The sequence below is a fragment of the Theropithecus gelada genome, chromosome 8, assembly GCF_003255815.1.
Source record: "Theropithecus gelada isolate Dixy chromosome 8, Tgel_1.0, whole genome shotgun sequence".
NCBI lineage: Eukaryota > Metazoa > Chordata > Mammalia > Primates > Cercopithecidae > Theropithecus > Theropithecus gelada.
Window position 1 is genome coordinate 43411406 of NC_037676.1, and position 27943 is coordinate 43439348.

Here is a 27943-nt window from a genome sequence, read left to right on the forward strand (position 1 = left end):
TCGGTTTTTCACTACCGGATACACTGGGCTCCCAAATGTCCCCTTGTAAATTCTACAAAAAGACTGTTTCCAACCTGCCGAATCAAAAGAAAGGCTTAACTCTGTGAGATAATTGCACACATCACAAACCAGTTTCACAGATGACTTCCTTCTAGTTATCAGGGAATATTCAGTGACTATAGGCTTCACAGGGCTCTCAAATGTCCCTTCGCAGATTCTACAAAAAGACTGTTTCCAACATGCAGAATCAAAAGAAGTGTTTGGCTCTGTGAGATAAATATACCCATCACAAAGCAGTTTCACAAATAGCTTCATGCTTGCTTTTATCTGGGGATATTCTGTTTTTCACTACAGGCTTAAATGGGCTCCCAAATATCCCTTCACAAACTCTACAAAAAGACTTTTTGCAACCTGCTGAATAAAAATAAAGGTTTAACTCTGTGAAGTGAATTCACACATTGCCATATGGATTCACAGATAGCTTCTTTCTAGTTTTTATCTGGGGATATTTACTTTCTCCTTTTATGCCTCAAAGAACTTACAAATGTCAATTTGCAGATTCTACAAAAAGACCATTTTCAAACTGCTGAGTCAAAAGAATAGTTTAACTCTGTGAGATAAATACACACGTTGCAAACTGGTTTTACAGAGAGCATATTTTTAGTTTTTATCCAGGGATATTCCATTTTTCAAGATATGCTTCACTTGACTTACAAATGTGTCTTTTCAATTTCTACAAAAAGACTGTTTCTTACCTGATGGATCAAAAGAATCATTTAACTGTGAGATGAATGCACACATCACAAAGTGGTTTCACAGATAGCTTCTTTCTAGTTTTTATCAGGGGATGTTTTGTTTTTCATTATAGGCTTCACAGGGCTTTAAAAATGTCCCTATTCAGAATCTACAAAAAAATTGTTTCCAACCTGTTGAATCAAAAGAAAGGTTTAACTCTGTGAGATGAACGCACACATCACAAACCAGTTTCACAGATAACTGCTTTCCAGTTTTTCTCAGCGGGTATTCGGTTTTTCACTATAGGCTTCACTAAGCTCCCAAGTATTCCTTCGCCGACTCTAGCAAGAGACTGTTTCCAAACAACTGAATCAAAAGAATGGTTTCACCCTTAAGATGAATACATACATCATAAAGCAGTTTAACAAATAGCTTCTTTCTTGTTTTTATCAGGGGATATTTGGTTTTCACTGTAGTGTTCACAGGACTTATAAATGTTCTTTCACATAATCCACGAGAAACCGTTTCCAACCTGCTGAATCAAAAGAAAGCTATATCTCTGTGAGATTAATTCATACATCACAAACTAGTTTCAAAGATAGCTTTCTTCTAGTTTTTATCAGGGGATATTCAGGTTTTCAATGAAGGCTTCACCTGGCTCCCAAATATCTCTTCACAGTTTCTACAAAAAGACTGTTTTCAAATGGCTGAATTAAAAGAAAGCTTTATCTCTGTGAAATAAATGCACACTTTGCAAAGCGTTTTTACATATAGCTTCTTTCTAGTTTTTATCTGAGGTTATTTGCTTTTCCCTTATAGGCCTTAAGGGTTTCAAATATCCATTAGAGGATTCTTCAGAAATACTGTTTTCAGCCTGCTGAATCCAAAGAAAGGCTTAAATCTGTGAGATGAGTGTACACATAACAAAGTGGTTTCACAGATAACTTCCTTCTATTTTTTATCAGAGGATATCCTGTTTTTCACTATAGGCTTCACTTGGTTCCCAAATATTCCTTGGCCGATTCTACAAAAAGACTGTTTCCAACCTCCTGAATCAAAAGAAAAGTTTAACTCTGTGATATAAATGCACTCATTGCAAACCATTTCACAGATAGCTTCTTTCTAGTTTTTATCATGGGATATTCACTTTTTCTCTATTGGCTTCACTGGACTTTCAAATATCCCTATTCAATTGCTACAAAAAGTCTGTTTCCAAGCTGCTGAGTCAAAAGAAAAATTTAACTCTGGCAGATGAATGGACACATAGCAAAGCAGTTCCACAATAGCATCTTTCTTGTTTCTATTAAGGAATATTCTTTTTCCTTATAGGCCTCATTAGGCTTTTAAATGTCCCATCGCAGATTTTACAGAATGCCTGTTTCCATCCTGCTGAATCAAAGGAAAACCTTAACTTTGTGAGATGAATGCACACATTACAAAGAAGTTTCACAGATAACCTGTTTTCCGGTTTTTCTCAGGGGATATTAGGTTTTTCACTACAGGCTTCACAAGCTCCCAAATATTCCTTTGCCGATTCTACCAAGAGACTCTTTCCAAACTGCTGAATAAAAAAACAGGTTTAACTCTGTGAGATGAATGCACACAACACAAAGTGCATTAACAAATTGCTGCCTTCTAGTTTTTCCATGTCATATTTGATTTTTCACTGTATGATTCACAGGGCTTGCAAATGTCCCTTCACAGAATCTACAAAAATCTGTTTACAATGTGCTGAATCAAAAGAAAGCTATAACTCTGAGATAAATGCACACATTGCAAAGCAGTTTCACAGATAGCTTCTTTCTAGTTTCTGTCTGGGAATATTTGCTTTTCCCTTATAGGCCTTGAAGGGCTTCTAATGTTCATTAGAAGATTCTACAAAAAGACTGTTTCTCGCCTGCTGAATCCAAAAATGTTTAAACCTGTGAGATGAATGTACACATCACAAGGTGGTTTCACAGATAACTTCCTTCTATTTTTTCTCAGATGATATTCAGTTATTCACTATAGGCTTCACTGGGCTCCAAAATGCCCCTTAGCAGAATCTACAAAAAGACTATTTCCAACCTGTTTAATCAAAAGAAAAGTTTAGGCCGGGGGCGGTGGCTCACGCCTGTAATCCCAGCACTTTGGGAGGCCGAGGCGGGTGGATCACAAGGTCAGGAGATCGAGACCATGGTGAAACCCCGTCTCTACTAAAAATAGAAAAAATTAGCTGGGCGCAGCGGCGGGCGCCTGTAGTCCCAGCTACTCGGGAGGCTGAGGCAGGAGAATGGCGTGAACCCGGGAGGCGGAGCTTGCAGTGAGCCGAGATTGCGCCACTGCACTCCAGCTTGGGCAACAGAGCAAGACTCCGTCTCAAAAAAAAAAAAAAAAAGAAAGAAAAGTTTAACCCTGTGAGATATATGCACTCATTGCAAACGATTTCTCAGATAGCCTCTTTCTAGTTTTTATCATGGGGTATTTGCTTTTTCTCTATAGGCTTCACTGAGTTTTGAAATGCCCCTATTCAATTTCTACAAAAAGCCTGTTTCGAACTGGTGAGTCAAAAGAAAAATTTAACTATGGCAGATGAATGGACACAGAGCAAAGCTATTTCACAGATAGCATCTTTCTAGTTTTTAATTAAGGAATATTCCTTTTTCCTAATAGGCCTCAACAGGCTTTCAAATGTCCTGTTGCAGATTCTACAAAAAGAGTGTTTCCAACTAGCTGAATCAAAGGAAACTTTTAACTCTGTGAGATGAATGCACACATCACAAAGTAATTTCACAGATAGCTTCTGTCTAGTTTTCATGTTGGGCTATTACGTTTTTCACTATAGGCTTCACTGCACTCTCAAAAGTCCCTTCGCTGAATCTACAATCTGCTGAATCAAAAGAAAAGTTTAACTCCATGGGATGAATGTGCACATCACAAAGCATATTCACACATAGCTTCTTTCCAGTTTTTATCTGGAAATATTCACTTTTACCATGTAGGCCTCAAAGGGCTTTCAGACATCATTTCCAGATTCTACAAAAAGACTGTTTCCAAGCGGCTGCATCAAGAGAAAGTATTAACTCTGTCAGATAAATGAACACATTGCAAAGCGGTTTCACAGATAGCTTCTTTTTAGTTTTCATCAGGGTTTATTCAGTTTTTTATTATAGGTTCGACTGGGTTTTCAAATGTCCCTTTTCAATTTCTACAAAAAGATTGTTTCCAACCTGCTGAATGAAAAGAAAAATTTAACTATCTGTGATGAATGCAAACACTGCAAAGCGGTTTCACAAATAGCTTATTTCCAGTTTTTATCAGGGAATTGTAGGTTTCACTTGGCTCCTACATGTTTCTTCGCTGATTCTACAAAGAGGCTGTTTCCACACTGATCAATCAAAATATAGCTTTATCACTGAGACAAATGCACACATCAGAAACCAGTGTCACAGATAGTTTCCTTCCAGTTTTTTTTTTTTTTTTTTAATCAGGGAGTATTTCATTTTTCACTATAGGCTTCAAAGAGCTTTCAAATGTCCCTTTTCAATTTCTATAAAAAGACTATTTCCAATCTGCTTAAAAAAATCTCCATGAGACAAATGCTCACATTGCAAAGTGGATTCACAGATAGCTTCTTCTTGGTTTTTTTAAAGGAATATTTGCTTTTTCCTTATAGGCCTCAATGGGCTTTCAAATGTCCCATCTCAACTTCTACAAAAAGACTGTTTCCAACTTGGTGAACCAAAAGAAAGCTTTAATTCTGTGAGATGAATTCATACATCAAAAAGTGGTTTCACAGATAGCTTTTTTCCAGTTTTATCTAAGTTCCCAAATGTTCCTTAGCCGATTCTACCAAGAGACTGTTTCTAAACTGCTGAATCAAAAGAAGAGTTTAACTCTGTGTGTTGAATGTACACATCAAAAAGTGGTTTAACAAATAGCTTCTTTCTAGTTTGTAACTCTGTGAGATAAATGCACACATTGCAAAGCAGTTCTGCAGATAGTTCTTTCTAGTTTTTATCAGGAGATACTCAGTTTTTCACTATAGGCTTCACTGGGCTTTCAAATGTCCCTTTTCAATTTCTACAAAGACACGGTTTCCAACCTGCTAAATCAAAAGAAAAATTTATCTCTGTGAGATGAATGCACACATTGCAAAGCAGTTTCACAGAAAATTTCTTTCCAGTATTTTTTAGAGAATATTCTATTTTTCCTTATAGGCCTCAGGAGGCTTTCTAATGTCCACTCGAAGATTCTACAAAAAGACTATTTCCAACCTGCTAAATCAAAAGAAAGCTTTAACTTTGTGAGATTAATGCATATATCACAAAGCAGTTTCACAGATAGCTTCTTTCTGATTTTTATCAGGGGATATTCGGTTTTTCACTCTATACTTCACTGGACTTTCAAATGTCCCTTCACTGTTTCTACAAAAAGGCAGTTTGCAACCTGCTGAATGAAAAGAAAAGTTTAACCCTCTGAGGTGAATGCACACATTGCAAAGCAGATTAACAGATAACATCTTTCTTGCTTTTATCTGCAAATATTCACTTTTTATATATAGACCTCAAAAAGCTTTCAGATTTTTTTTTCACAGATTCTACAAAACAGTGTTTCCAACCTACTGAATCAAAGGAAAGTTTTAAATTTGTAACATGAATGCACACATCAAAAAGCAGTTTCACAGACAGCTTCCTTCTAGTTTCTTTCTAGTTTTTGTCAGGGTTTATTGGTTTTTCACTATAGGCTTCACGGGGTTTTCAAATGTCTATTTGCAAAGACCTACAAAAAAAGAGTTTCCAACCTGCAGAATCAAAAGAATGATTTAACTCTGTGAGATGAATGCACACATCATAAAGTGCTTTCGCAGATAGTTTCTTTCTAGTTTTTTCTGGGGATAGTCTGTTTTTAACTATAGGCTTCACTGAGCTCCCAAATGTCCCTTTGCAGATTCTACAAAAAGATGGTTTCCAACCTACTGAATCAAAAGAAATGTTTAACTATGTGAGGTGAATGTACACTTCACAATGCGGTTTCACAGATAGCAGCTTTCTAGTTTTCCTCGGGGGATATTCGATTTTTCACTATAGGGCTCACTGGATTCCCAAATGTCTCTTCTCTTATTGTACACAAAGACTGTTTACAAAGTGTTGAATCAAAACAAAGGTTTAACTCTGTGAAACAAGTGCACAATTTGCAAAGGGGTTTCAAAGATAGTTTCTTTCTTATTTTTATCAGGGGATATTTGGTTTTTCACTGTAAGCATCACAGGGCTTTCCAATGTCCCTTTTTAATTTCTACAGAAGGACTGTTTAGAACCTGCTGAATCAATAGAAAAATTTAACTCTATGAGATGAATGCACACATCGCAAAGCAGTTTCACAGATAGTTTCTTTCTACTTTTTATTAGGGAATATTGGTTTTTTCCTTATAGGCCTCAATGGGCTTAAAAATGTCCATTTGCAGATTCTACCAAAAGACTGTTTCCACTCTGCTGAATCAAAAGACAGCTTTATCTCTGTGAGATGAATGCACATATCACAAAGTGGTTTCACAGATGGCTTCTTTCCAGTTTTTATTTGTGGATATTTGGTTTTTTACTATAGGCTTCACTGGGCTCCCAAGTGTTCCTTCACAGATTCTATACAAAAAGACTGTTTCCAACTTGCAGAATCAAAAGAAAGGTTTTACTCTGTCAATTGAATGCACACATTGCAAAGAGGATTGACAGATAGCCTCTTTATAGTTTCCATCTGGAAATATTCACTTTTTCCATATAGGCCTCAAAGGTCTTTCAAATGTTCCTTTGCAGATATTACAGAAAGAGTTTCCAACCTGCTGAATCAAAAGAAAGATTTAACTCTGTGAGATAAATGTATACATCACAAAGTGCTTTCAGAGATACCTTCATTCTAGTTTTTCACTGGAAATATAGTGTTTCTCACTGCACTTTTAACTGTGCCTTCAAATAACCCTACACAGATGTTACAAAAAGACTGTTTCCAAACTGCTGAATAAAAAGAAAAATTAAATTTGTGAGGCAGATGCACAAATTGCTAAGCTTTTTCACAGGTGGCTTCTTTCTAGTTTTTATCAGGGGGTTTTCACTTTTTCACTCTAGGCTTTAGTGGGCTCCCATATATCCCTTCATAGATTTTACAAAGAGACTATTGGCAAACTGCTGAATTAAAAGAAAGGTTTAACTCTGTGAGATGAATGCACACATAGTAGAGTAGTTTCAGAGATAGCATCTCACTAATTTTTATTAGGGAATGTTCACTTTTTCCTTTTAGGCCTCATTGGGCTTTTAAATGTCCCATCACAGATTCTACAAAAAGACTGTTTCCAACCTGCTGATTCAAAAGAAAGCTTTGAGTCTGTAAGAGGAGTGCACACATCACAAAGCAATTTCACAGATAGCTTCTTTCTAATTTTTATCTGGGGATGTTTGGTTTTTCATTATAGGCTACACTGGGCTCAAAAATGTCCATCACAGATTCTACAAAAAGACTGCTTCCAATTTGCTGAATGGAAAAAAGCTTTAAATGTGTGAGGTGAATGCACACATTACAAAGCAGATTCACAGATAGTTTCTTTCTAGCTTTTAAGAGAAATATTTCCTTTTTCCATATAGGCCTCAAAGGGCTTTCAGATGTCCCTTCGCAGATTTCACAAAAAGGCTGTTTACAACCTGCTGAATCAAAAGAAAGTTTTAACTTTGTGAAATGAATGCACACATCATGAAGCTGTTTAACAGATAGTTTCTTACTAATTTTTATCATGGGATATTTTGTTTTTAACTATAAGCTTCACAGGGGTTTCAAAACTCCCTTCTCAAAATCTACAAAAAAACTGCTTCCAACCTGCTGAATCAACATAAAAGTTTAACTCTGTGAGATGAATACACACAAAGCAAAGTGATTTCACAATAGCTGCTTTCAAGTTTTTCTCAGGGGATATTCGGTTTTTCACTATAGGCTTCACTGAGCTCCCAAATGTTCCTTCTTCGATTCTACAAAGAGACTGTTTCCAAACTGCTAAATCTATAGAAAAATTTAACTCGGTGAGATGAATGCACACATCACAAACCAGTTTCACAGATAGCTTTCTTCTAGTTTTTATCAGGGCATATTTGGATTTTCACAAACGGCTTCACTGGCCTGCAAAATGCCCGTTTGCCAGATTTACAAAAAGACTGTTTCCAACCTGCTGAATCAAAAATGATACAAAATAAATAACTCTGTGAGATGAATGCACACTTTGCAAATGAGTTTCACAGATAGACTATTCTTTTATTAGGCAGTATTGGATTTTTCTTTATAGGCCCCAATGGGCTTTCTCATATCCATTTGCAGATTATACAAAAAGACGGTTTCCAACCTGCTGAATCAAAGGAAAAGTTTAACTCTGTGAGATGAATGCATACATCACAAAGATATTTCACAGATAGCTTCTTTCTTGTTTTGAAAAGGGGATATTCAGTTTTTCGCTATTGTCTTCACTGTGCTCCAAAATGTCCCTTTTCTGATTCTACAAAAAGACTGTTTCCAACACGCTGAATCAAAGGAATCGTTTATGTGAAATGGATGCACACATCATATAGTGGTTTCATGGATAGCTTCTTTCCCATTTTTATGGGGAATATTCATTTTTTCCTTATAGGCGTTACAGGACTTACAAATGTCCATTCGCAGATACTACAGAAAGACTGTTTGCAGCCTGCTGAATTGAAAGAAAGGTTTAACTCTGTGAGATGAATGCCCTACTCAAAGCAATTTTATAGACAACTCCTTTCTAGTTTTTTTTTTTCAAGGGATATTCGGTTTTTCACTATACCCTTAACTGTGCTCCCAAATGTCCCTATGAGGATTCTACAAAAAGACTCTTTCTAATGATCTGACTCAAAAGAAAGGTTGACCTCTGTAAGATGCATGCACATATCACAAAGTGGTTTCACAGAGAGCTTTTTTCTAGTTTTTCAGGAAATAGACAGTTTTTAAATATTTGCTACACTGAGCTCAAAAATTATGCCTTTGCAGATTTTACAAAACAACTGTTTCAAACCTCTTGAATCAAGAAAAAAAAAAAAGATTTAACACTATGAGGTAAATACACACATTGAAAAGTAGCTTAAGAGACAGCTTCTTTCTAGTTTTTATCAGGGGATATTCTGTTTTTCAATATAAGTTTCACTGGACTTTCAAATGTCACTTTCCAATTTCTACAAAAGACTGTCTCCAACCTGCTGAATCAGAAAAAAAAAAAAACTTAACTCTAGAGATGAATGCACACATCACAAAGTGGTTTCACAGAAAACTTCTTTCTAGTTTTTATTACAGATTATTCACTTTTCCTTAGTGGCCTCAACAACTTTTCAAATGTTTCGTTGCAGACTCTACAAAAAGACTGTTCCCAAACTGCTGAATCAAAAGAAAGCTTTAACTCTGTGAGATAAATGCACACATCGAAAAGAGGTTTCACAGAGAGCTGCTTTCTGCTTTTTCTCAGGGGATATTCAGATATTCAGTTTTCAACTGTAGGCTTCACTGGGCTTTCAAATGTCCCTTCACAAATTCTACAAAAAGACTCTGTCTAACCTAACAAAACAAAGGAAGTGTTTAAATATGTAAGGGGAATGCACAGATTGAAAAGTGGGTTGACGGATATCTTCTTTCCAGTTTTTATCTGAAAATATTAGCTTTTTTTTTTTTTTTAAGATAGGCCTCAAAAGGCTTTCAGATGTCCCTTCGCAGATTCTACAAAAAGACTGTTTCCAATCTGCTGAATCAAAGAGAAGATTTAACTCTGAGATGAATGCACACATCACAAAGCGATTTCAGAGATAGCTTCTTTCTTGTTTTAATCAGACGATATTCGGACTTTCATTATAGGCTTCACTGTGCTCCAAAATGCCCTAGGCAGATTCTACAAAAACACTGTTTCTAACCTGCTAAATCAAAAGAAAGGATTAACTCTCTAAGGTGCATGCACCCATCACAAAGCAGTTTCACAGATAACTTCTTTCTAGTTTTTCTCTGGAATTGTATGGTTTTTCACTATGTGCTTCAGTGGGCTCCCAAATATCCCTTGGCAGATTTTACAAAAAGACTGTTTCCAAACTGTTGAATCAAAAGAAAAGTTTAACTCTGTGAGATAAATGTACACTTTGCAAAGCTGTTTCACAGATAGCTTCTTTCTAGTTTTTATCAGGAGATATTCAGTTCTTCAGTTTAGGCTTCACTGGGCTGTCAAATGTCCTTTTCAATTTGTACAAAAAGAAGGATTTGAACCTGCAGAATCAAAAGAAAAATTTGACTCTGTGAGATAAATGAACAGCTTGCAAAGCAGTATCACAGATAGCTTCTTTCATTATTTTATTAGGGAATATTCACTTTCCCTTAGAGTCCTCAATGGGCTTTGAAATGTCCAGGACAGATTCTACAAAAAGACTGTTTCCAACCTGCTGAATAAAAAGAAAGCTTTAACTCTGTGAGATGAATGCACACATCACAAAGCAGTTTCACAGATAATTTCTTCCTAGTTTTTATCTTTGCATATTTTGTTCTTCACAATATAGGCTTCACTGGGCTCCCAAATGTCCCTTCGCAGATTCTACAAAAACTTTTTCCAACTTGCTGAATCAAAAGAAAGGTTTAACACTGTGATGTGAATGCAAAATTGCAAAGTGGATTCACAGATTCTTTCTAGTTTTTATCTGGAAATATTAACTTTTCCCATATAGGCCTCAGTGAGCTTTCAGTTGTCCCTTCACAGATTCTACAAAAAGACTGTTTCCAACGGACTGAATCAAAAGAAAAATTTACCTCTGTGAAATGAATGCACACAGCACAAAGTGGTTTCACAGATAGCTTCTTTCAAGTTTTTATTAGGGGATATTTGGTTTTTCACTATAGGCTTCACAGGGCTTTCAAAGTTCCCTTTGAAGAATCTACAAAGAAACTGTTTCCAACCTGCTGAATCAAAAGAAAGATTTAACTCTATGAGATGAATGCACACATCACAAAGCAGTTTCGCAGATGGCTTCTTTCTACTTTTTAGCAGATGATATTTGATATTTCACTGTAGGTTTTACAGAACTTTCAAATGTCCATTTGCAGAATCTAGAAAGAAACGGTTTCCAACCTGCTGAATCAAAATAAAGATTTGACTCTGTCAGATGAATGCATATATAGAAAAGCGGTTCCACAGATAGTTTCTTTCTAGCTTTTATTAAGGAATACTCACTTTTTCCTTATATGCCTCAATGGGTTTTCAAATTTCCCATCTCAGATTCTATAAAAAGACGTTTTCCAACCTGCTGAATCAAAATAAAGATTTACATCTGTGAGATGAATGCATACATCATGAAGCAGTTTCACAGATACTCTCTACCTAGTTTTTATCTGGGAATATTCAGTTTTTCACTATAGGCTTCACTGGGATCCAAAATGTCCCTTGGCAGATTCTACAAAAAGACTGTTTCCAAATTGCTGAGCCAAAAGAAAGATTTAACCCTGTGAGATAAATGCAAACATCTCAAAGTGTTTTCATAGATAGTCCCTTTCTAGTTTTTATCTGGGGATAACTGCTTTTTCTTATAGGCCTCAAAGGGCTTCCAAATGTCCATTTGCAGATTCTAGAAAAAGACTGTTTCCAAACTCCTGAATCAAAAGAATGGTTAATCTCTGTGAGATGAATGCACACATTGCAAAGCTGTTTCACAGATATTTTCTTTTTGTTTTTCATCAGGGGATATTCAATTTTTCACTATCGGCTTCACTGGGCTTTCAAATGTCCCTTTTCATTTTCTACAAAAAGACTTTTTCCAACCTGGTGAATCAAAAGAAAAAATTTAACTCTGTGAAATGAATGCACACAAAGAAAAGCAGTTTCACAGATAGCATCTTTCTAGTTTTTATTTGGGAATGGTCACATTTTCCTTATAGGCCTCAATGGGCTTTCAAATGTACCTTTGCAGAATCTGCAAAGAGAGTGTTTCCAATCTGCTGAATCAAAAGAAAGCTTTAACTTTGTGAAGTGAATGTACACCTAACAAAGTGGTTTAACAGATAGCTTCTTTCTTGTTTTTATTTGGGGATATTTGTTTTATTACTATAGGATTCACTGGTCTCCCAAATGTGCTTTCCCAGATTCTACAGAAAGACTGTTTACAAGATGCTGAATCAAAAGAAAGGTTTACTTCTGTGAGGTGAATGTACACATTGAAAAACAGTTTCACAGATAATTTCATTTTAGTTTTTATCAGGGAGTATTTTGTTTTTCACTACATGCTTCACAAGGCTTTCAAATGTCTGTTTGCAGAGTCTACAAAAAAACTGTTTCCAACCTGCTGAATCCAAAGAATGCTTTAACTCTGTAAGATGAATGCACATATCACAAACTAGTTTCACAGATAGCTTTCTTCTAGCTAATATCAAGGGATATTCAGTTTTTCACTATAGACTTCACTGAGCTCCCAAATATCTCTTCACAGTTTCTACCAAAAGACTGTTTCCAAATGACTGAATCAAGAGAAAGGTTTATGTCTGTGAGATGAATGCATACATGGCCAAGTGGTTTCACAGATAGCTTCTCTCTGGTTTTTATCTGGGGATATTTGCTTTTTCCTTATAGGCCTCAAATGTGCATTCAAAGATTGTACAAAAAGACAGATTCCAATCTGCTGAATCAAGAGAATAATTTAACTCTGTGAGACAAATGCACACATCACAAAGTGGTTCCACAAATAACTTCTTTGTAATTTTTTATCTGAGGATATTCAGTTTTTCACTATAGGCTTCACTTGACTAACAAATGTCTCTTCTCAGATTCTACAAAAAGACTGTTTCCAAACTGCTGAATGAAAATAAAGGTGTAACTCTGTGAAATAAATGCACACTTTGCAGTGCAGTTTCACAGACAGCTTATTTCTAGTTTTTTATCAGAGTATATTCGTTTTTTAACTGTAGGCTACACTGGGCATTTAAAAGTCCCTTTTCAATTTCTACAAAAAGACTGTTTCCAACCTGTGGGATCAAAGGAAAAATTTAACTCAGTGAGATGAACACACACATCACAAAGTGGTTTCACAGATAACTTCTTTCCAGTTTTTATTAGGGAATATTCTCTTTTTCCCTATAGATCTAAATGGGCTTTCAAATGGCCCATCGCCAATTCTGCAAAAACACTGTTTCCAACCTGCTGAATCAAGAGAAAGCGTTAACTCTGTGAGATGAATGCCCACATCACAAATCGGTTTCACAGATCGCTCCTTTCTAGTTTTTATCTGGGGATATTTGCTTTTTCACCATAGACCTCAATGACCTTTCAAATGTCCCTTTACAGATTCTACAAAAACAGTGATTCCAATGTTCTGAATCAAAAGAAATGTTTAATTCTGTGAGAAAAAATCCACACATTAAAAAGCAGTTTCACAGAGAGCTTCTTTGTAGTTTTTGTCTGGTGATATTCTCTTTTCCCTGTAGGCCTCAATGAGCTCTCAAATGTCCCTTTTCAGATTCTCCAAAAACAGTGTTTCCAAGCTGCTGAATCAATAGAAATGTTTAACTCCATGAGATGAATCCACACATCACCAAGCAGTTTTACAGATCGCTTCTTTTCAGTTTTCATCTGGTGGTAATCTGTCACCATAGGCCTCAATGCACTCCAAAATATCCCTACACAGATTCTACAAAAGTACTGTTTCCAATTTGCTGAATGAAAGGAAAGTTTTAACTCTGTGAGATGAATCAGCATATCACAAAATATTTTCTGATATAACTTATTTTTAGTTATTATCTTGGAATATTCACTTTTTTCTCCTTTGGCCTTGATGAGCTCCCAAATATTCCTTCTCAGATTCTATAAAAACAGTCCTTTCAAACTGCTAAATAAAAAAAAAAGTTGAATCCTGTGAGGTGAATCCACGTTAAGCAGTCTCATAAATAGTTTCTTTCTGATTTTTATCTGGGGGTATTTGCTTTTGTACCATAGGCCTTAATGAGCTCCCAAAATGCCCCTTCTTAGATTCTACAAAAACAGTGTTTATAAACGGCTGAATCAAAGAAATGTTTAACTCTGTGAGATGAATCCAAATATCATAAAGGAGTTTCACAGATAGCTTCTTTCTCGTTTTAATCTTGGGATATTTGCTTTTTCACCATAGGCCTCAATGCTCTCCCAAATGTCCCTTTGCTGATTCTACAAAAGGACTATTTATGACTTGCTGAATCAAAAGGTTTATCTCTCTGAGATGATTCCACGCATTACAAAGCAGTTTCACAGATAGTTTATTTCTAGTTTTTATTGTTGGATATTCACCTTTTCACCGTCGGCCTCAATAAGATCCCAACTGTTCTCTCACAGAATCTACAAAAACAGTATTTCCAAATTGCTAATTCAATAGGCAGGTTTAAATCAGTCAGATTAATCCAAACATCACAAAACAGTTTCACAAGTAGCTTCTATACAGTTTTTATCTGGTGATATTTGCTTTTTAATTATAGGTCTCAATAATCTCCCTAATGTCCCTTTGTAGATTCTACAAAAATGGTGTTTCTGAACTGTTACATCTAAAGAAAGGTTTAACTCTGTGAGATGACTGCTCACATCACAAAGCAGTTTCACAGATAGCTTCTTTCTAGTTTTTATCTAGGGAGATTTACTTTTTCACCATAGGCTTCAATGAGCTTCCAAATATCTCTTTGCAGATTCTATAAAAACAGTGTTTTCCAAACTGCTTAATCAAAAAGAAAGGTTAAACTGTGTGAGATGATTCCACACATCACAAATATGTTTCACAGATAGTTTCTTTCTAGCTTTTATATGGGAATATTCAGGTTGTCACCATAGGCCTCAAAGGGCTCTCAAATGTCCCTTCACATGTTCTACAAAAAACCTGCTTTTAACCTGCTGAAGCAAAAGAAATGTTTATTTCTGTGAGATGAATCCACACATTCTGAAGTAGATTCTCAGATAACTTCCTTCTAGTTTTTATCTGGGTATATTCCCTTTGTCACTATAGGCCTCAATGTGCTGCCAAATGTCCCTTCACAGATTATACAAAAGGACTGCTTACAACATACTGAATCAAAAGAAAGGTTTAGCTCTGTGAGATGAATCCTCACATCACAAGGCAGTTTCACAGATAGCTTCTTTCCAGTTTTTATCTGGGGTATTTGCTTTTACACCATGGGCCTCAATCCTCAATGAGCTCCCAAATGTCCTTTTGTAGATTCTACAAAAGCAGTGTTTCCAAACTCCTGAGTCAACAGAAAGGATTAACTCTGTGAGATGAATCCACACATCCAAAAACAGTTTCTCAGTTAGCTTCTTTCTACTTTTTATCTGGGGATATTCCATTGTCACTATAAGCCTCAATGAGCTCCCAAATGTTCCTTTGCAGATTCTACACAAAAGTGATTCCAGCCTGATGAATAAAAACAAAGGTGTAACTCTGTGAGATGTATCCACACATCACAAAGCAGTTTCAAAGCTAGCTTCTTTCTAGTTTTTATTTGGAGATATTTGGTTTGTCACCATATGCCTCAATGAGCTCCCAAATGTCCCTCTGCAGATTCTACAAAAACAGTGTTTCCAAACTGTGGAAATAAAGGAAAGTTTTAACGTTGTGAGATGAATGGAGACATCACAAAGAAGTTTTACATATCTATTCTTTCTGGTTTTTATCTGGGGATATTCTGTGTGTCACCATAGGCCTCATTCACCTCCCAAATGTTCTGTCACAGATTCTACAAAAACCGTGTTTCCAACCTGCTGTATAAAAAGAAATGTTTACCTCTGTGAGATGAATCCACACATCCAAAAGCAGTTTTTCGGTTACTTTCTTTCTAGTTTTAGTCTCGAGATATTCAGTTTGTCGTCATAGGCCTCAATGGGCTCCCAAATGTTCTTTTGCAGACTCCACAAAAAAAAGTTTCTAAACTGCTGAAACAAAAGTAAGGTTTATCTCTATGAAATGAATCCACATATCACAAAGCAGTGTCACAGGTAGCCTCTTTCTAGTTTTTATTTAGGAATATTCAGTTTGTCACCATAAGTCACAAAGCTCTCAAATGTCTCTTCATAGATACTACAAAAGGACTATTTCCAATCTGTTGAATCAAGTAAAAGGTTTACCTCTGTGAGATCAATACACACATCCCAAAGCACATTCACATTCACAGATAGCTTCTTTCTCGTTTTTATCTGGAGATATTCCTTTTGTCACCCTAGGACTCAATACTGTCCCAAACATCTCTTTACAGACTCTACAAAAGGAGTGTTTCCAACTTTCTGAATAAATAGAAAGGTTTAACTCTGTGAGATTAATCCACACATCACAAATCAGTTTCACAGGTAACTTCCTTCTAGTTTTTATCTGGGGCTATTCACTTTTTCTACATAGGCCTCAATAAGCTCCCAAATGTCTCATCACAGATTCTACAAAAATAGTATTTTTATCTGAGGATGCTCTATTTTTTACAGTAGGTCTCAATGTGCTCCCTAATGTCCCTTCGCAGATTCTACAAAAACAGTGTTTCCAATCTGCTGCAGCAACAGAAAGATTTACCTCTGTGAGATGAACACACATATCACAAAGCTGTTTCACAGATAGTTTTTTTTCTAGTTTATATCTGGGGATATTTTGTTTGTCACCAAAGGCCTCAATGGGCTCTCAAATGTCTATTCACAGATTCTACAAAAAGACTGTTTCTAACCTGCTGAATCAAAAGAAAGCTTTAACTTTGCGAGATGAATCCACACATCACAAAGCAGTTTCACAGATAAGTTCTTTCCAGTTTTTATATGAGATATTCACTTTTTCACTATAGGCCTCAATGCTCTTGCAAATGTTCTTCACAGATTGTACAAAAGAACTGTTTCCAACTTGCCAAATCAAAAGAAAGGTTTATATCTTTGAGACGATTTGACACATCACAAGTAATTTCACAGATAGCTTTTTTTATAGTTTTTAACTCGGGATATCCACGTTTTTACCGTAGGCCAAAAGATTTCTAATGTTCCTTCTTAGATTTTACAGACAGTGTTTTCAATCTGCTGAATAAAAAGCAAGGTTTACCTCTGTGAGATGAATCTTCACATCATAAACAGTTTCACGGATAGCTTCTTTCTCATTTATATCTGGAGATATTCAGTTTGTCACCACATGTTTCAATGTACGCCCAAAACTCCTCTCACAGATTCTACAAAAAAAAAAAAAAAAAAAGTATTTCCAACCTGCTAAATAAAAAGAAAGGTTTAACTCTGTTAGATGAATCCACATATCACAAAGCAGTTTCCCAGATAGCTTCTTTCTAGTTTTTAACTGGAAATGTTCGCTTTTTCACCATATGCCTCAATGAGCTTCCTAGTGTCCCTGCACAGATTCTACAAAAACAATTTTTCCATGCTGCTGAATAAAAAGAAAGTTTTAACTATGTGAGAGAGTTGCATTTACATATCACAAAGCAGTTTTACAGATAGCTTCTTTCTAGGTTTTATTTAAGGATATTCAGTTTGTTACCATAGGTCACAATGGGCTCTCAAATGTCCCATCACAGATTCTATAAAAGGACTGTTTCTAACGTGCTGAATCAAAAGATATGTTTTCCTCTGTGAGATGAATCTATGCATCACAAAGTGGTTTAACAGATAGTTTCTTTCTAGTTTTTATCTGGAGATATTTGCTTTTTCACCATAGACCTCAATGTGCTCCCAAATGTCCTTTCACAGATTTTAGAAAAGGATTGTTTCCAAACTTCTGAATCAGAAGAAAGGTTTAACTATGCGAGATGAATCCGCAAATCACAAAAGTTTTACAGATAACTTCCTTCTAGTTTTTATCTGGCAATATTCACTTTTTCAACATAGACTTCAACGTGCCCCCAAATGTCCCTTTGCAGATTCTACCAAAACAGTGTTTTCAACCTGCTGAATCATAGGAAAGTTTTAACTTTGAGGTAATTCCACACATCATAAAGTAGTCTCACAGAACGATTCTCTCTAGTTTTCATTTGGGGATATTCTGTTTGTCACCATAGGCCCCAATGGGCTTGCAAATGTCCCTTTGCAGATTCTACAAAAACTCTGTTTTTAAACTGCTGAATCAAAAGGAAGGTTTATCTCTGTGTGATGAATCAGCACATCAAAAGCAGTTTCACAGATAGCTTGTTTCTAGTTTATATCTGTGGATATTTGATTTTTCACCATGGGCCTCAATGAGTTCTCAAATGTCCCTTTGTAGGTTCTGAAAAATCATTGTTTCCAAACTGCTGAATCTAAAGAAAGTTTTAACTCAGTGAGATGAATCCACACATCACAAAGCTGTTTCAGAGATAGCTTCTCTCCAGTTTTTATCTGGGGATATTCCCTTTTTCACCATCAGGCTCAATGCACTCCCAAATGTCCCTTTGCAGATTCTACAAAAACAGTGTTTCAAAACTACTGAGTCAAAAGAAATGTTTCACACAGTAAGATGAATCCACACACCACAAAGCAGTTTCATAGATAGCTTCCTGCTAGTTTTTATCTGGGTATAGTTTGTGTGTCACCATAGGCCTCAAAGCACTTTAAATTGTCCTTTCAAAGATTCTACAAAAGGACTGTTTCAACCTGCTGAACCAAAAGAAACGTTTAACTCTGTGAAATGAATGCACACATGACCAGGCAGTTTCACTTATAACTGCTTTCTAGTTTTTATTTGAGGATATTTACTTTTTCACCATAGACATCAATGAGCTCTCAAATGTCTTTTGCAGATTCTACAAAGCAGTACTTCCAAACTGTTGAATCAAAAGAAGGTTTTAACTCTGTGAAATGAATCCACACATCTCAAAACAGTTTCACAGATAGTTTATTTCTAGATTTTATCTGGGGGTATTCTGTTTGTCACCTCAGGCCTCAATGGGAACTTCAACGTCCCTTTGCATATTCTACAAAAGGACTGTTTCCAACCTGCTTAATGAAAAGAAAGTTTTAACTCTATGAGATGAATTTACACATCTCAAAGCAATTTTCCAGGTAACTTTTTCTAGTATTTATCTGGGGATATTCACAGTTTCACCATTGGTCTCAATGAGCTCCCATATATGCCTTCACAGAATAATCAAAAACAGTGTTTCCAAATTTCTGAATAGAAAAAAAGGTTTATCTTTATGAGAACAATCCAAACATCACAAAGCAGCTTTCACAGATATGTTCTTTCTGTTTTTTGTCTGGGAATATTTGGTTTGTCACCATAAACTTCATTGCACTCTCAAATGTCCCTTAGTAGATTCTACAAAAGGGCTGTTTGCAACCTACTGAAGCAAAGGAAAGGTTTAATTATTTGAGATTAATCCACGTGTCATGAAACAGTTTCATTGTGATTTCCAATGTCCCTTCACAAATTCTAAAAAAAGACTTTTTCCAAACTGTTGAATCAAAAAAAGGTTTTATCTCTGTAACATGAATGCACACGTCACCAAGAGCTTCACAGACAGCTACATTCTAGTTTAAATCTTTGAGTATTCAGTTTTCACTGTGTGCCTCAATTGGCTTTCAAATGTTCCTTCCAGATTCTACAAAAAGGTAGTTTCCAACCTACTGAATGAAAATAAAGGTTTACCTCTGTGAGATGAATGCACACATTGTCAAGCTGCTTCACAGATAGTTTTTTTCTAGTTTTTATTCTTGGATACTCAGTTTCTCACTATGGGCCTCAATGGCTTTCAAATATTTCTTTGCAGATTCTACAAAAAGATTGTATCCAACCTGCTGAATCAAAAAAAGGTTTAACTTTCTGACATGAATGCACATATCACCTTACGGTTTCACAGAAACTCCTTTCTAGTTTTTATCTTTGGATTTTAGTTTTTCACTATAGTCCTCAATGCACTTTCAAATATGCCTTCACAAATTCTACAGAGATTGTTTCCAACATGCTGAATCAGAAGCAAGTTTTAACTCTGTATGATGAATGCACATATCACCAAGAGGTTTCACAGATAACTTCTTCTAGTTTTCACCTTTGGATATTCAGTTTTTCACTATAGGCCTCCTTCAAATGTATTCCCGCAGTTTCTTCAAAAACCCTGTTTCCAACCTGCTGAATCAAAACAAAGGTTTAACTCTGTGAGATGAATGCACCCATCACCCAATAGTTTCACAGATAGCTTCTTTCTAGTTTTTATATTTCGATATTCAGTTTTTCATTGAAGGCCTCAATGTGCTTTAGTTAGTCCCTTTGCAGATTCTACGAAAAGATTGTTTCCAATCTGCTGAATTAAAAGGAAGGCTTAATCTGTGAGATGAATGCACAAATCACTAAGTGGTTTCACAGATACCCCCTTTCTAGTTGTCATCTTTGGATATTCAGGTTTTCACTATTGGCCTCAATAGACTTTCAAATGCCCCTTCGCAGATTCTATAGAAATATTCGTTCTACACTACTGAATCAAAAAAAAAATCATTTTACTCTGTGAGATGAATGCACACATTGCCAAGCAGTTTCACAGATTGATGCTTTCTAGATTTTATCATTGAGTATTCAGTTTTACACTGCAGGTCTCAAAGGGCTTTCAAATGTCCCTCCGTGCATTCTACAAAAAGACTCTTTCCAATCTGCTGAATCAAAAGAAAGGTTTAACTCTGCGAGATGTATGTACACCTGGCCAAGCAGTTTCGCAGAGAGCTTCTTCCTTGTTTTTATCTATGGATATTCAATGTTTCACTATAGTCTTCAATGGGTTTTCAAATGTCCCTTTGCAGATCCTACAGAAAGATTGTATACAACTTGCTGAATCAAAAAAATAAAAGATTTAATTGTGTGACATGAATGCACACATTGTCAGGCGGTTTCACAGATAACTTCTTGCTGGTTTTCCTCTTTCAATATTCAGTTTTTCACTGTAGGCCTCAATTGGCTTTCAAATGTGCCTTCACAGATACTACAAGGGACTGTATCAAACCTGCAGAATTAAAAGAAAGGTGTAACTCTGTGAGATGAATGCTTACATTGTAAAGTGGTTTCTTAGATAGCTTCTTTCTATTTTCATCTTTGGATATTCTGTTTTTCACGATAGGCCTTAATAGGCTTTCAAATGTCCCTTTGCAGTTTCTACAAAAGTTCTGATTCTAACATCCTGAATCAAAAAAACAACAACAACAACAACAACAACAAAAAACGGTTTAACTCTGTAGGATGAATGTACACATCAACAAGATATGTCGATTTCAGAGACAGCTTCCAGCTTCTTTTCAGTTTTTATCTTTGAATATTCAGTTTTCTACCGTAGTTTTCACAATGCTTTCAAGTGTCCCTTTGCAGATTCTATAATAAGACTGTTTAAAGCCTGCTGAATAAAAAGAAAGGTTCAACCCTGTGAGATGAGTGCACACATTGTCAAGTGGTTGCAAAGATAGCTTCTTTCAAGATTTTGTATTTGGATATTCAGTTTTTCACTATAACCCTGGATGGGATTTCAAATGTCCATTCATAGATCCTACACAAAACTGTTACCAGATCCTACAAAAAACTGTTACCAGATCCTACAAAAAGATAGTTGAATTAAAAGTAAGGTTTAATTCTGTGAGATGAATGTACACATCACCAAGTGGTTTCAGAGATAGCTTCTTTATAGTTTTATCTTTGGATATTCACATTTTCAGTATAGGCCTCAATGACCTTTAAAAGTCCCTTCACAGATTCTACAAAAAGACTGTTTCCAACCTGCTGAATCAAAAGAAAGGTTTAACTCTTTGATACGAATTCACAGATCGCCAAGCAGTTTCACAGATAACTTCTGTTTAGTTTTTATCTTTGGGTATTCGGTTTTTCACTATAGTCCTCAAAGAGTTTCAAATGTCTCTTCGCAGATTCTATCAAAAGAGTGTTTCCAACATGCTGATTCAAAAGCAAGGTTTAACTCCGTTAGATGAATGCACACATTGCCAAGAGGTTTCACAAATAGCTTCGTTATAGTTTTCATATTTGCATATTCAGTTTTTCACTGTAGTTTTCAATGGACTTTTAAATGTTTCTTCACAGATTCTACAAGAAAAATGTTTTCAACCTGCTGAAACAAAAGAATGGTCTGTGTGAGATGAATACATACATCACCAAGCAGTTTCACAGATTGCTTCTTTCAAGTTTTTATCTGTGGATATTCATTTTTTCACTATAGTACTCAATGGGCCTTCAATGTCCCTTCACAGACTCTACAAGAAGACCGTTTCCAACATGCTGAATCAAAAGAAATGTTTAACTCTGTGAGATGAATGCACGTATCACTTAGGAGCTTCATTGATCGCTTCTTTGAGTTTTTATCTTTGGATATTCAGGTTTTCACTATAGGCCTTAATGGGCTTTCAAATGTCGCTTCACAATTTCTACCAAAAGACCGTTTCCAACTTGCTGAATCAAAAGACAGGTTTAACTCAGTGAGATGAATGCACACATCGCCAAGCCTTTTCACAGATAGTTTTATTTCTAGTTTTCACCTTGGATATTCATTTTTTCACTATAGGCCTCAAAGGAGTTTCAAGTGTTCTTCGAAGATTCTAAAAAAAAAAAAAAAAAAGTTTCCAACCAGCTGAATGGAAACAAAGGCTTAACTCTGTGAGATGCATGCCCATATCACCAAGCGGCTTCACAGATAGCTTCTTTCTAGTTTTCAATCTTTAGATATTCAATTTTTCACTGTAGGCCTTAATGAGCTTACAAGTTTCCCTTCGCAGATTCTATAAAAAGACTGTTTAAAACCTGCTGAATCAAAAGACTGGTTTAACTCTGTGACACGAGTGCACACATCACAATGAAATGGTACAGATAGCTTCTTTTAGGTTTTTATTGGTGGATATTCTGTTTTTTACTTTAGTCCTCAAGGGACTTTCAAATGTTTCTTCACAGATTCTACAAAATAATGTTTCCAACCTGTTGAATCAAAAGCAAGTTTTACTTCTGTGAGATGAAAGAACACATCGCCAAGCCGTTTCACAGATAGCTTCTTTCTAGTTTTTATCTTTGGATATTCAGTTTTTGACTGTAGGACTCAATGGGTTTTCAAATGTCCCTTTGCAGATTCTACAAAAAGACTGCTTCCAATCTGCTGAATCAAAAGCAAGGTCTAACTCTGTGAGATGACTGTGTGAATAACCAAGTGATTTCATGAATAGCTTCTTTCTAGTTTTTATCTTTGGATATTCAGGTTTTCACTATTGGCCTCGATGGACATTCAAATGTCCCCTTACAGATTATACAAAAAGATTGTTTCCAAACTGCTGAATCAAAAATAAAAAATGGTTTTCATCTGTCAGATGAATTCAGTCATTGCCACGTGGTTTCACAAATAGCTTCTTTCTAGCTTTTATCTTTGAATATTCAGTTTTACACAATAGACCTCAATGGGCTTTCAAATGTCCATTCACACATTGTAAAAAAAAAGACTATTTCCTACCTGTTGAATCAAAAAAGAAATGTTTCATTCTGTGAGATAAATGCACACATCACAAAGCTTTTTAACAGATAGCTTCTTTCCAGTTTTTATCTTTGGATATTCAGTTTTTCACTATAGGTCTCTATGGGCTCTCAAATCTGACTTTGCAGATTCTGCAAAAAGATGGTTTTCAACCTCCTGAATCAAAAGAAAGGTTTAAATCTGTGAGATGAAATCATATATCACAAAGTGGTTTTACAGATAGCTTCTTTCTAGCTTTTATCTTTGCATATTCAGTTTTTCACTATAGGTCTTAATGAGCTTTCAAATGTCCCTTCGCAGATTCTACAAAATGACTGTTTCCAACCTGATCCATCAAAAATAATGTTTAACTCTGTGAGATGAATATGCACATCATCAAGAGGTTTCACATATAGCTTCTGTCTAGTTTCTATCTTTGGATATTCAGAGTTTCAATATAGGTCAATGGGCTTTCAAATGTCTCATCGAAGATTCTACAAAAAGGCTGTTTCCAAACTGCTGAATCAAAAAAAAAAAAAAAAAAATTAACTCTGTGAAATGAATGCACACATTACCAATCAGTTTCACAGATAACTTCTTTCTAGTTTTTATCTTTGGATATTCACTTTTTCACTATAGGCCTAAATGGGTTTTCAAATATCCCATTGCAGATTCTACAAAAAGACATTTTCTAACATACGGAATCAAAAAAAAAAAAAAAAAAAAAAAAAGACTTATCTCTGTGAGTTGAATGTGCACATTGCCAAGCAGTTTCACAGGTAACTCTTTTCTATATTTTATTTTTGGATATTCTGTTTTTCACTATAGGACTCAATGAACTTTCAAATGTCCCTTGACAGATTGTACAAGAAGAGTATTTTCAACCTGCTGAATCAAAGCATAAATTTATATTTATGAGGTGAATTCATACATCACAAACCAGTTTCACAGATAGCTTCTTTCTAGTTTTTATCTGATAATATTCTGGTTTTCATGGTAAACATCTATGGGCTCCAAAATGTCCCCTCACAGATGCTACAAGAAGAGTGTTTCCAACTTACTGAATAAAAAGAAGGTTTTATTCTGTGACATGAATCAACACAGCACAAAACATTTTTACAGATACCTTCCTTCCAGTTTTTATCTTGGGATATTCTGTTTTTCATCATAGGCTTCATTGGGCTCCCAAATGTCCCTTTGCAGATTCTACAAATAGAGAGTTTCCAAGTTTCAAGGATAGCTTATTTCTAGCTGTTACCTGGGGATATTTGATTTTTCATTCTACACATCAATGGGCTCCAAAATATCCCTTCACAGATTCTACAAATAGAGTATTTCCTAGTTGCTAAATAAAAAAAGAAAGGTTTAATTATTTGAGATGAACCCACACAACACAAAGCAGTTTCACTGATAGTGTCTTTCTAGCTTTTATCTGGGGATAGTCTGTGTTTCACCATAGGCCTCAATGGGCTCCCAAGTGTCCCTTTGCAGATATTATAAGAAGAGAGTTTTGGCTGTGCGTGGTGGCTCACGCCTGTAATCCTTGCACTTTAGGAGGCTGAGGCAGGTGGATCACGAGGTCAGGAGATCGAGACCATCCTGGCTAACACGGTGAAACCCCGTCTCTACTAAAAATACAAAAAATTAGCCGGGCGTGGTGGCGGGCACCTGTAGTCCCAGCTACTCAGGAGGCTGAGGCAGGAGAATGGCACGAACCTGGGAGGCGGAGCTTGTAGTGAGCCGAGATCGCACCACTGCACTCCAGCCTGGGCCACAGAGTGAGACTCCCCATCAAAAAAAAAAAAAAAAAAAAAAAAAAAAGAAGAGAGTTTCAAACCTGCTGAAACAAAACAAAGGTTTAAGTCTGAGAGATGAATCCAAACATCACAAAGCAGTTTCACAAATAGCTTGTTTCTAGGTTTTATCTGGAGATATTTGGTTTTTCACCATAGTCCTCAATGGGCTCCCAATTGTCCCTTCACAGATTTCACATGAAGTTTGTTTCCAATATGCTATATCAAAAGACCAGTTTAACTCTGTGAGATGAATCCACAAATCCCAAAGCTGTTTCACAGATAGATTCTTTCTAGTTTTCTTCTGGGGATATTCGGTTTTTCACCATAGGCTTCAAAAAGCTCACAAAGATCCCCTCACAGATTGTACAAGAAGTTTGTTTCCAAACAGCTAAGTCAAAGGAAGATTAAACTCTGTGTGTTTAACACAAACATCACAAAGAAGTTTCACAGACAGATTCTTTCTAGTTTTTATGTGGAGATAATCAGTTTTTCAACATAGGCCTGAAAAATCTCAAAAATGTCCCCTCACAGATTCTACAAGAAGCTTGTTTCCAACCAGCTAAGTGAAAGGAAGGTTAAATTTGGTATCAGGGGATATTCAATTTTTCACACTAGGCCCAATGTGTTCCCAAATATCCCTTTGCAGCTTCTACAAGAAGAGTGCTCCCAACCTGCCAAATGCAAAAACTGGTTTAACTCTGTGAGACGAACCCACACATCACAATGCAGTTTCATAGAGAGCATCTTTCTAGTATTCATCTGAGGATATTCTTCTTCTTTTTTTTTTTAATATAAGCCTAAATGGGCTCTGAAATGTCCCTTTGCAGATTCTACGTGAAGGGTGTTTCCTAACTGCTTAATTAAAAGAAAGGTTTAACTCTGTGAGATGAAACCACACATCACAAAGCAATTTCACAGTGAGCTTCTTTCTAGTTTTTATCTGGGGATATTAGGTTTTTAACCCTAGGCCTCAATAATCCCCCAAATGTCCCTTTGCAGATACTACACAAAGAGTGTTTCCAAACTGCCGAATAAAAAGACAGGTTTAAAACTGTGATTAGAATACACATATCACAAAGCAGTTGCACAGATAGGTTTGTTCTAGTTTTTATTTGGGGATATGCAGTTTATCAACATAGACCTCAAAGAGCTCCGAAATGTCCCTTCACAGATTCTACAAAAAGAGTGTTTCCAATTTGCAGATTCAAAAGAAAGGTATAATTCAGTGAGTTGAATCCACACATCACAAAGCAGTTTCACAGGTAGCTTCTCTCTGTTTTTTATTTGGGGATATTCAGTTTCTCACCATAGGTCTCAGATATCTCAAAAATATACTTTCAGATTCTACAAGAAAAGTGTTTTCAACCTACTGAATCAAAACAAAGATTTATCTTTGTGAGGTGAATCTCCATATCACAAAGAAGTTTCACAGATAGCTTCATTCCAGTTTTTATCTGGGGATATTTTGTTTCTCACCACAAATCTCAAATGGCTCCCAAGTGTCCTCCCACAGATTTTACATCAAGACTGTTTCCAACCTCCTGAAACAAAAGAAAGGTTTAACTTTGTAAGATAAATCATCACATCACAAGAAGTTTTACAGATAGTTTTTTTCTAGTTTTTGTGTGGGGATATTCAGTCTTTCATTATAGGTCTCAAATGGGCTCCCAAATATCTCTTTGCAGTTTCTTCAAATAGAGTGTTTCTAACCTGCTGAATAAAAAGAAGGGTTTAACTCTGTGAGATGAATCCACATATCACAAAGCAGTTTCACAGATAACTTCTCTCTAGTTTTTCTCTAGAAATATTCAGTTTTTCATAATTGGCCTCACAGGGTTTCAAAATTTCCCTTTGCCAACTCTACCAGAAGACTGTTTCCAACCTGCTGAATCAAAAAAAGTTTAACTTTGTTAAATAAATCCACACATCACAATGCACTTTTATAGATGGCTTCTATCTAGTTTTCATCAGAGGATATTCAGTTTTTCATTATAAGCCTAAATGGGCTCTGAAATGTCCCTTGGCAGATTCTACCTGAAGAGTGTTTCTTAACTGCTGAATAAAAAGAAGGGTTTAATTCTGGGAGATGAATCTGCACAACACAAATCAGTTTCACAAATACTTTTTTTTCTAGTTTTTATCTGAGAATATTTGGTTTTTCACCATAGGCCTCAGTGGTACCCCAAAGTCGCTTTGCAGATTCTACAAAAAGTGTCTCCAACCTGCTGAATAAAAAAAAAAGCTTTAAAATTGTGATTGGAATCCACACGTCACAAAGCAGTTTCACAGATAGCTTCTATCTAGTTTTTATCTAGGTATATTCGGTTTTTCATTAACGGGCTTCCAAATGTCCCATCGCAAAATCTACCAAAAGAGTATTTTTAACCTGCTGAATCAACAGAAAGGTTTAACTTTGTGAGATGAATTCACACATCACAAAGCAGTTTCTCCACTAACTACTTTCTAGTATTTATCTGGGAATATTCTGTTTTTCACCATAGGTCTCAATGGACTCCCAAATGTCCCTTAGAGATACTGCAAGGAGATTATTTTCCACCTGCTGAATCAATAGAAATGTTTAACTCTGTGAGGTGAATTCACAAAGCACAAAGCACTTTCATAGATAGCTTGTTTCTAGCTTTTATCTGGGGATATTCAGTTTTCCACCATAGGCCTCAATGGGCTATCAAATATCCCTTAGCATATTGTACAAATAGAGTGTTTCCAATCTGCTGAATGAAAATAAAGGCTTAACACAGTGAGTTGAATCCTCATATCACAAAGCAATTTCACAGATAGCTTCTTTCTAGATTTTATCTTGGGATATTCAGTTTTTCACCATAGGCCTCAATGGGCTACCAAATGTCCCTTCACAGATTCTACCAGAAGAGTGTTTCAAACGTGCAGAATCAAAAGAAAGGTTTAATTCTGTGGGATGAATCCACACATTGCAAAGCTGCTTTATAGATAGCTTCTTTCTACTTTTTTTCTGGGGAC